The sequence below is a fragment of the Benincasa hispida genome, chromosome 4 (genome assembly GCF_009727055.1).
Source record: "Benincasa hispida cultivar B227 chromosome 4, ASM972705v1, whole genome shotgun sequence".
Lineage (NCBI taxonomy): Eukaryota > Viridiplantae > Streptophyta > Magnoliopsida > Cucurbitales > Cucurbitaceae > Benincasa > Benincasa hispida.
The window spans coordinates 13004980-13016418 of NC_052352.1; the positions used below are offsets into that span (position 1 = coordinate 13004980).

General features: G+C 35.2%; 1 pseudogene; it reads right to left on the reverse strand.

The window, feature by feature from the left end:
* Positions 1-10378: 10378 nt before the first annotated feature.
* Positions 10379-11439, reverse strand: LOC120076084 (annotated as a pseudogene).

Genomic DNA, 11439 nt, shown 5'->3' on the forward strand with positions numbered 1-11439 from the left:
TTTTACAGATTGAAGAAATTAGAATTATTATAGTTTTTGAAAAGAATATATGAAAAATAATCTATTATGTTCTACAAATTGAGATTGTCCAGTTTATGTCATAAATTATTTGAGAAAATACGCGTATATTTGAAAATTAATCAATAATAGCAAAGCATAAAACTAAAAAAAATGAAATAAAAAATAAATATAAAAAAATAGAACCAATCTCATTCACAAAAAATTGCATCAAATACCCTAACTCAACTCTGCACTCAAACACAGACTTCCAAACTCAACTCTGCACAACAAACACAAACAATAATTACCAACTGAACTCAACTCTACACAACAAACACAGACAATTTAACTCCCCATATAATTTAACTCTCTAGATAATAACTATCAACTCAACTCAACTCAACTCTTTTCTTTTATCACGCACTAAACGCTCCCTTAGTGAACCAAGAAATCAAGTTGTTGCCCAAGAAGAAACAACCTCCAGAAGTACTATTTCTATCCTCTGAGATGTCTGCCCAATTAGCATCACAGTAGCCAACTAATGAGCTACTTGTGTCAAACATATATAATAAACCATATTTGTTCATGCCATTTATTTACTTGATTATCCTTTTTGCGCTAAGCAAATGACTATTTTTAGGAAAAGATTGATACATGGTACACACATTAACAACAAAAGTAATATCTGGCTTGTTGGCTGTTAAATAGAGCAAGCTCCCAACGATGCTTCTGTGTAAGCTTTCATCGACTTGAGCTCCACCTGAGTCTATTGACATTTTCGCATGAGTTGGAGTTGGAGTTCTTTTGACACAAACACTTTCCAAGTCGAACTTATACATTAAACTCTTGGCATATTTGCTTTGAGAGATAAAGATTCTCTCATTCAGTTGCTTTATTTGAGATCCCTAAAAAAAAGACAACTCTCCTACCATGTTCATCTTGAATTTTTCCTGCATTTGTCTCACAAAGTGCTTGACCATCTCGTGTGATATTCCTCTAAAGACAATGTCATCAACATAGATTTGGACAACAAAATTCTCGTGATATTTCTTCACAAAGAGAGTTTTATAAACTCCTCCTCGTCTGTACCCATTATTGACAAGAAATTGGATTAAGCATTCATACCAGGCTTTAGGTGCCTGTTTAAGACCATAAAGAGTTGATGTGTTGTGAATACGATGAAATAATGGTGTGTATTGCGATGGCGGTGTATACGTTGTACATGCAAGTTTTCCTAGCAAGATCTAAGTATAAATCTTACTAGGTTGCCTGGTAAGCCCAGGGTCGAACACAGGGACTATGGAGACAGTATATGACGGTGATTTCTGATTCCTTTGTAGTGACAAATAAAACAATGAGTTGGTTGGTATGTTTGTTTAAAGTGTAAATTCTATGCAGCAAAATTGAGAAAGAGTTAATAACAGCGAAAGTTACAAGGAGTATGCGGGAAATAGGTTGAGAAGGGATTTAGCTAACACTTCCTAAGATTGTGTTCACGTTATGCAATCATGTTACACATATACAACAACAGGTCATCTCTCAATGCAAATGCTATAGCTCCTAATTTTAGGACACATGCGATGTATATGATGATGTCTATAGGACTTATGTCTAAGCCTCTATTCTTGTCTATGCGATGATGAATGACACACACATATACAAGGCGACCGCATGCTATCATAACCTATTTTTAGGGTACATGCGATGCATGTTATCAAACAGAACTTATCTCTAAGTTTCTATCTCTTGCTTATGCAGTTCTAATCTAACTTTCTCAAGCCTAGATTCTAACCTAGCTCTCTCAAGTCTAGGTTCTTTCTTTAGACTCTCTCTCGAGTAGCTCTAAAGGGGTGATGGACGCATACATAAGACAAGATGATCGCAAAAAATGAAGATCTTAGGTCATGCTAGCTAAGTGCTTCTCAACCCATTTGGAAGTTTAATTACTCATGCATAATGTAAAGAGAGTGAACATATGTAGAGATGCAAGTTCCATTTTACACACGAAATTAGAATACATAAAAGAAAGGATAAAGAGCCTGGTAGCAATGTCTTGCTTTCCAAGGCTTTTATACTGTGTTTTTCTCTACTCTGCCCAAAAGACTATTCTTGCTTTCGCAAGAGTCGGCCCTCTCTCCGTTCTCAACGCTTCTCGAAACTCTCTCGAGCTGACTAGGAACGATCTTTCGACGCCTTTTCTCTTCACTCACCTCCGCCTCTAAATATATAAAATTACAGACTACGGCTATCTATGTATATGGCGGAAAAGAACTCCAAAATTCTAACTGCTGAACTCCAATCCCTTTAACGAAGATGGCCTTCGGTATTTATAGAGCTTCAGGGTGAAGAGCTTTTCTCTCAAATGATTGCACTGATGGAATGTCATTAAATCTCTGTCTGATGCACCAATTAATTGTCACCAAAAACTTACGGTACTTGCTACAGTGCGTCGTTAACGGCTTGTCAACTAAATTCAGATTCAATCGTCATCAGCTTTATGTCCCATCGTGATTTATTAAGCTTTCACCTTGATGCGCCATCTTTATGCGATCACTTTCTTGAGCAGATCGAACGTATACGATCGCATAACTTTGCAGTCGCAATCTGTTAATGCGCTCGGACGTTGAATTCCTTGGATCGCAATTCTGCCTTGTGCCAACGCATTTTCCTGCACAAAATACGTAAATTAGTTGCTTTAATGCAATGGACGCATGCAATTGCAATATTCTCAACTTAATGCTTTTGGACACAATTTTACATATTTTTACCATCGCAATCCTACATTATTTTATATCTTTGCATTTATATACATAATCAAAACAAAAAACATCTATAAATTCTCTGGGCTAAAAAACATACAATTCCTCTTTTAGATAACCATCCAAAAAGGCACTCTTTACATCCATTTGGTATAGTGTAAATTTCAAAAGACAGGAAATACAAAGCAAGAGTCTAACCTGCTTCAAGCCTTGCAACAGAAGCAAAGGTTTCATCACAATCCACGACTTCTAATTGAGTATACTCTTGAGCCACTAATCTGGCTTTATTTCTAGTCACATTCCCATTCTCATCTACTTTGTTCTTGAAGATCTACTTTGTCTCAATTATATTTACAAACCCTGGTCTAGGAACAATAGTCCACACATCGTTCCTAACAAAGTGCCTAAGCTCCTTCTACATTGCATTAACCCAACATTCATCTTCAAGATTTTCTTTGCCACTTCTTGGTTCAACAGGGAAAGTAAAACAAATATTACTGATCATCTCAAGATAGTCGACTTTATCTTTCCTTCTAGTTGTCACCCCTTCTTCAAGATCACCAATTATGTTTCTAAAGGGATGATTTTTACGAACACTGCTGGAAGATTACCTGCTACCACCCTCTGTCTGCTCAGAAACATTCAGGTTATCTTCCACGAGAATTTACGAATTCATGTTTGATCGCATTTCAAATGAGATGTTAGAGATATTAGAAATGACAAGAGGTGTAGTGCACAAGCCTTCTTCCTCTGTAGACATAGATCCAGAAGAGCCAACATCATCATCAATTATAACATTAATGGACTCTATTACAGTGCGAGTTCATTTATTATAGACACAATATGCCAGACTATTTATGTAATATCCAAGAAAAATCCATTCATCCGACTTGGAATCCCATTTCCGTCTAGCCTCTCTGTCAATAAGAATGTAGCTATTATTTCCAAAAACATGGAAGTATTTGATAGTCAATTTCTTCCCTCTCTATATTTCCTAAATTGTATTAGAGGTTCCTGGTCGTAAAATAACTCTATTGTGTATGTGACATACTGTGTTCAGGGCAGCTGCCTAAAATTGGAAAGGTATATGTTTGGCATGTTGTTGGGGTTAATGCCCTAAATCTCGTAGATCCTATAGTTTGTAATTGTAATGTACAAACAATTTATTTATTTAATAAAATAAGAGGTATTTTATTTGACATTTAGTAGCATTATCCCATAAAACCAATAAACTAAGATCCAAGGTTATCTTTTGTAACTTAAACATATATGTGGAAACATATGTGTGCATCAAATACGTATTAATTTTAGCCTATAGTTTCAATATGAATCCAATCCATTAATATTTGTACCGCTTCAAATATTTAATTCTCCCAGGAATTAATCTTGAATCATATCCAAAAATAAATTTATATTATAATGTTTAATTAAAATATAAACTTTATATTATAATGTATCAATATACATTATATTATTTCCCTAAATGAATTTGAACATTTCAAACTTTATTCAAAGCATAGTTATCTCAATTCCCTTTACAAGGTAGGAAGAGGACCTCATGGATTTACAAAGCAGAAACTCCAACGATATGAGATTAATTGGCTAAACTCATTAACCAATTAACCAAATATTAATTAACTGTTGGTATACTTCACTAAAGACCCACAGTTCCACTCTTCTCACTACAGATATATTTCTGTGTCCAGGGTATAGACCGATGATAGCAAGTCAGTCGTTCATGAGTGTTCGAACACCAGTTGGGTCAAATTACCATTTTACCCTTGGGTTACCTATGTATCCTTAAGTACCAATACTTCTCTAATAAATAACTTTTTTTATAGTCCAACCATTAAATAAAAACCCCCTATCATGCCAGTGAGAGGGTGGGGCCCTTCAAGACCTGGAGACACCACTTAAAGGAACACTCATCTACTTACCCTAAAGACGGGAAAGAGTGAATTCCATCTCGTGAAATTATGTTCCTAGCTCCCTACTCGATCTTATCCTCATAATGATAGCTTATTTATCCGGTGAACTGGCCACTCTCACCCATACAAATCAAAGGACAATCCCTCATGAACATGAGTCCATAACTCACTCAGGATTAAGACTAAGTTGCCTACGCCATCCTAGTAAAATAGAAACCTAACTTGTCAATGGAGTTACGTCTAGTGGTTAATATTTCGTGGTTTGATCTTATACAAACTCATTGCATGGGATACCATCACTCACATGTCCCCTACACGAACGCATTGGATCATTACATTTGTATCAAATATAAAGTGGGTCGTATCCATAGTGTCACAAGGATAATGTACCCAGCCTTATCCATATAGTATAGACCCTTTAGGCTGTATCTTGAATATTGATCTCCATATGTCTCGATATAGTGTTCAAGACTCATACAACAGTCTATGATGTTAGTTTATTGAATTAGGGTTATTTAGGCAAGATAAATACAAGATAAACAATAACTATTTATTGCAATAAACATTAATAACACTTTATTAATAATCGGTTAAATGTTACACTTAATATCAACGAATTTTAAGGAATAAAACCCAACAGCCTCGTTCTCCAAGTAGTTCTACAGAGGTTCGACCTCTGGAACCAAGTCTATACCCTTTTCTTCTTACACCAAAAAGTGGAAAAAGAAGAAGGGGGCCAGGGGAAGGCTAACCATCAGCTACTGCCCAAAGGGTAAGAAGGCTAAGACTGTTAAAGGAATCTGTTTCCATTGCAACCAACAATGTCATTGGAAGAGGAACTGTCCTAAATACTTGGCAAACAAAAAAAAAAAGGCCAAGCAAGGTAAATTTGATTTACTAGTGTTAGAAACATGTTTAGTAGAGAATGATTATTCAACCTGGATAATTGATTCAGGTGTCACTAATCACATTTCTTCTTTATTTTAGGGAATTAATTCTTGGCAACAGCTGGCAATTGGTGAGATGACGATGCGTGTTGAAACTAGGCACGTCATATGAACGAAGGCAGTGGGAGGATTCCGACTTATTTTACAGAAACCGTATATTTATTAGAAAATATATATGTTCCTTATTTAAAAAGGAACTTAATTTCTATAAAGTGTTTACTTGAACAATCTTATACTGTAAATTTTTCTATAACTAAAGCATTTATATGCAAAAATGGTGTTGAGATTTGTTTTGCTAAGTTGCAAGATATCTTTATGTGTAAAGTCGTTAGCAACAAATGCCCTTCTTAATACTGAACTATTTAAAACTGCGGTAACTCGAAATAAAAGACAGAAAATTTATCCTGAAGAAAATGTCGATCTTTGGCACCTAAAATTAGGTCATATAAATCTCAATAGGATTGTGAGATTGGTTAAGAATGGACTTCTAAGTGAGTTAGAAGAAAATTTTTTACTTGTGAGTGAGTCATGCCTTGAAGGAAAAATGACTAAAAGACCTTTTATTGGAAAAGGTCACAGTACCAATGAACCCTTATAACTTGTACATTTATACCTATGTGGTCTCATGAATATTAACGCAAAAGAAGGTTTGAATATTTCATCACTTTCACTGATGATTATCCAAGATATGGGTATGTTCACTTAATGCAACATAAGTCTGAAGCCCTTGAAAAGTTCAAAGAGTATAAGGCTAAAGTTGAAAATGCTTTAAGCAAAACAATTAAAACACTTTGATCTGATCGAGGAGAAGAGTATATGGATTTAAAATTCTAAGACTATTTGATAGAACATGGAATTGTATCCCAACTCTCAGCCTTTGGTACACCTCAGCAGAATGGTGTATCAGAAAAGAGAAAACGAACCTTGTTGGACATGGTTCAATCTGTGATGAGTTACGCTTCCTTACCTGACTTGTTTTGGGATTATGCAATACAGACTGTAACGGGCATTTTTTAATGGTGTTCCATCCAATAGTGTTACTAGAACACCTTTTGAAGTTATGGAATGGTCGTAAAGGTAGTTCATGCCATTTTAGGATATGGGGTTGCCCAGCACACATGCTTGAGGCTAATTTTAAAAAATTGGAACCTCATTCAAAATTGTGTCTATTTGTAGGCTACCCCAAAGGAACGAGAGGTGGTTACTTCTACGATCCTAAAGTTAATAAAGTATTTGTGTCAAAAAATGCTACATTTTTAAAAGAGTACCACATTATGGAGCACAAACCACGTAGTAAGATAGTATTGAATGAACTTTCCGGTGAAACTACTGAACCTTCAACAAGAATTGTTGATATTGGTTCATCTAGTAGGTCACATCCACATCAACAGTTAAGGAAGCATCGACGTAGTGGGAGGGTCACGAACCCGCCTATTCGTTATATGAGTTTAACAGAAACCTTAGCCGTCGTATATGATGCCGACATTGAGGACCCATTGTCTTATAAGAAGGCTATAGAGGATGTTGACAAAGATGAATGGATCAAAGCTATAGATTTTGAAATGAAGTCTATGTACTTCAATTCGGTTTGGGATCTTATAGATAAACCTGATAGGATAAAACCTATAGGTTGAAAATGGATCTATAAGAGAAGAATGGGTGCTGATTCAAAGGTATAAACCTTCAAGGCTAGACTTGTAGGAAAGGGTTATACCCAGGTTGAGGGAGTTGACTATGAGGAGACTTTCTCATTTGTTATCATGTTGAAGTCTATTCATATACTCTTGTCCATTGTCGCATATTATGACTATGAGATTTAAAAAATGTAAGTTAAGACTGTCTTTTTGAATGGCAATCTTGAGGAGACCATTTATATGCAGCAACCTGAGAGACACATAACCTAAGGTCAAGAGCAAAAAGTCTGCAAGCTTAATCGGCCTATTTATGGATTGAGAAAAGCTTCTCGATCTTGGAATATAAGGTTTGTTACTGCGATCATATCTTATGGCTTTGATCAAAATGTTGATGAGCCTTGTGTTTACAAAAATCATCAACAGTTCAATAGCTTTCCTAGTGTTGTACGTGAAGAAATTCGAACACGAGGATTTTCATGAGCAGTGGAATAGATCATTCCAAATTACAATCATGTATGAGCATTACAAATTACAGTCATAAACAGAGACAAACAGTTATGCAATCAAAACAGAAATTATAGCATGAAAACTAAAAATGAACAAGGAGAATGCTACGAACGTTTGTAGACTCGTCTCCACGCTCCTTGCTCACGAATGCTCGAACACAGCAACCTCAAATGCTCAAACAACATGACCACTCCACAGCACAAATATCGCGCACTCGTCCTCATTGATCGCCTCGGTCACGAACACCCCAGCAACACGAATAGCCTCCACATAACCTCGACGGTGTCGAGTTGAGTATGACACCACCAAGAAGGTTACCTTGGTATTCTTGGTGTGAGAATCCAGAGGGTGGGCTCTTTGTGGACTTGGTATGAGGCAGACGAAGGAGGATTCAACAAATGTGTACACGATTGGGCAAGTGGGAGATGACTGAAATCTATCGTATAGGTTGATGCTCAATCGTTTAGCAAAAGCTAAGCGATCGTTTAACTCATCGCTTAGTTCTGTGTCTGTCGCTTACAAACACTACACGATCGTCTAGTGCACTCAAGCTGTCGCTTAGTAAATCGATATTTACTTGACAACTTCCATGAGATGTTTTTTCGAGAGAGAAAATCTCCAAAATCAATTTTGACAAAAAAAAAACTTACTAAAATTAGGAAAATAATTTTCCATTTATCTCACGGTTACCATGAACCACCAATAACTTCCTACTTAATTGGTTATTAGAGAAAAAAAATTAATTATCCAATAATTAATATTATTATAAATATAAATGATAACCAACTTATCATACTATATTTATAACTTATAGTTTTAATATTTCATCTTTTAAAACATATAAACCGTAGTTCTTTTTCTATTCCATGGTACTTAATGTAATCTCATTTACATTAATTCTCCACTAGATGTATCTCATACATCATACCATTCATATCATATATAATCGAATTATTTGTTGTCAATTTGAACATTTCAAATCAACACTAAGAACTGATCCTCAACTGAATCCATTGAGCTACCAAGGGGACCTTATGAACCTGTAGCTTGAAGCTCCAATGGTACGTGAATAACTGACTAAACTCTTTAGTCACGGGATCCACCATCTATTAACTACCCTGCACTCCACTAAAGATCAACAGCTGAACTCTCCTTACCACAGATATATTATGTGTCTATCTTAACCAATCAGCAGTGCGACAACCTTTCACAGATCGCTCATAAGTACAGCTGAGCCAATAACCGTTATGCCCATGTAGTTGCATCTAACTCCTTAAGTACCACTGATCCCTCTAATGAACATAAGTCATAGTCCTACTATGACTGAGTCCTTTCTTCCAAAGAGAAGTTGTGGCCACTATGTTCAAGACGCGGAATCAGCCTTTAAGGGATCAATCTCTCTACTTATCCTTCACTAGAAGAAATTCGGGTTTTAATGTCAGTTTTAAATCGACATTAAAGATAGTGTTATTAAAGCCCTTTAATGTCGGTTGCCTTTAATGTCAGTTTTAAATCGACATTAAAGGGCTTCAATAACACCAATAACACAGTCTTCAATGTCGATTGCAACTGACATTGAAGGTCTTTAGTGATTAAAGTTTTTCGGTCATTAAAGCCTTTTTTTTAATTCTTAACCGACATTGAAGCCCGAATCTATCGATTTTTTTAAAATTTTGTTGTCGAATCCATTCTTTTGATCAAATAAGTTAAAAACGACATTATATGTCTCGTGTTGGGTCGGAAAATGTCCATCATTATTTTATATTAAAAAGTATAAAAAAAATTTGCATGGCGAGCCCATCAATATTTGTCTTCCACCAATGAATTTATCCACAAACAAGAATCAATATTTCTAATCTATTACATATACTCATCAATATTTTTCTTCCACCTATGAATTTATCCACCAAAATTTGCAAAACAATACCAGAACTAGACTTTCATAGAATACAGCTTACACTAAAGCCACCATTTCTCTCATTCACAAATATCAATTAGTACTAATTCCATGAATACTACTTAACACCGAATACCCCATGAACACAAAAAATATATTATCATAAATCTTCCAATAATAAACAGATCATGTCTTCCACCTATGAATTTATCCACAAACAAGAATCACAATACCAGAACCAGACTTTCATAGAATACTTACACCAAGCCATCATTTCTCTCATTCACAAATATCATATTAGTACTAATTCCATTCACAAAGATCATGGTTAGATAAATTTACATTCATTCTAAGCTAGCATTTACATTCTATTGAGACAAAAAACAAAAATTACATCCTTACACAATTCGGACAACAAAACTTGCCCATTGGGTCCGAATTACATCGATCTCTCCTTGCGTATATGCATCTTTTGTATTGAACTACAAAAAGGAAAAAAAAAAAAAAAGATAAATTCAACATAAGTTTACGTCCATTTATTAAATTAAAGCTAGTACTATATAAAAAAAATAAATAATTTACGTACAAGGCTAGTAATGGGAGTAATAGGATTATGCACTATTTCGTGTAATGGGAGTAGTAGGATAAGCTAGTACTATATCCAGCATTCATACATATATTACTCAAATACTGATATCTATCTAGATCATGAAACCTGAAATCATGAAAAAGACAACAGATGATGGAACAAGAAACCTTGAAGGGGAATTCAATAAAATTAGAACTACATTAGATAAACAATTCAACTGTAATGCAACTACATAGCAAGATACCATCTAGGCTAATAGATGGTAAATAATATCAAAATCAATAACTCCCAAATACAGGTCATAAGATACAAAACTTTAAGAACCATGACTGACACTACGATATAAAGCAGCTGCCTCATTTCCATGAACACGACCAGACATTTTTCACTCTTTTTTTACCACAATTTTTTTTCACTTTAAATAATAAAGCGGGAGATCTAAAATAATGGAAAGACTTACAAATGCCAGCATATCCTGGAGATAGCTTCTGAATGGTGTTTGCATGGCCTGCCAAAAGAATGAAATAATTCAAACTAATAACCATCTAACTACTATTTAGAATTCAACACCATGTGCTTAGTTGGGGAAAAACAACAAAACCCAATACAGCCAAAAGTTAGTTCCCAGTGACCATGAAAAGTTATAGAAATTTGACCATAAAAAAATACTAGATTTCGAGAATATTGTACGCTCAACAATTATATTAAGAGCATGTTGAATACAGAAATAAAACTGAAAATTATTCAGTTATGATAAACATATAACACATTTCTGTTTTTTCGGCGAGGCTCGAACCGATCTAATGAAGAGATAAACATCTATAGTAGGAAAAAAACTTAAGATCATCAGGAAGGTACTGATGCTTCATGGAAAGGTCCATGGCCTGCTTCAAATGTTGATTGTGCGCATCAACAACCTCCCTAGGAGTCGATTCAAAGCCTCCTTCACATCAATATCATAATATGGATCATACAGATCGTCGTATCGAAGACCTAACATAGTAATACAACCCAAAATCAATCTCCACGGAACCAAATTTGAAATCAACGCCATAGAAAAAGAAACGATTAGGGTTTCAATTACCATAATTACGGAGGCATTGGGTGAGCGCTTTCATGTATTGATGAGCAAACCAGTTCTTCTTTGGGTCGATGAAGGACTGCAAAAAGGACGCCAT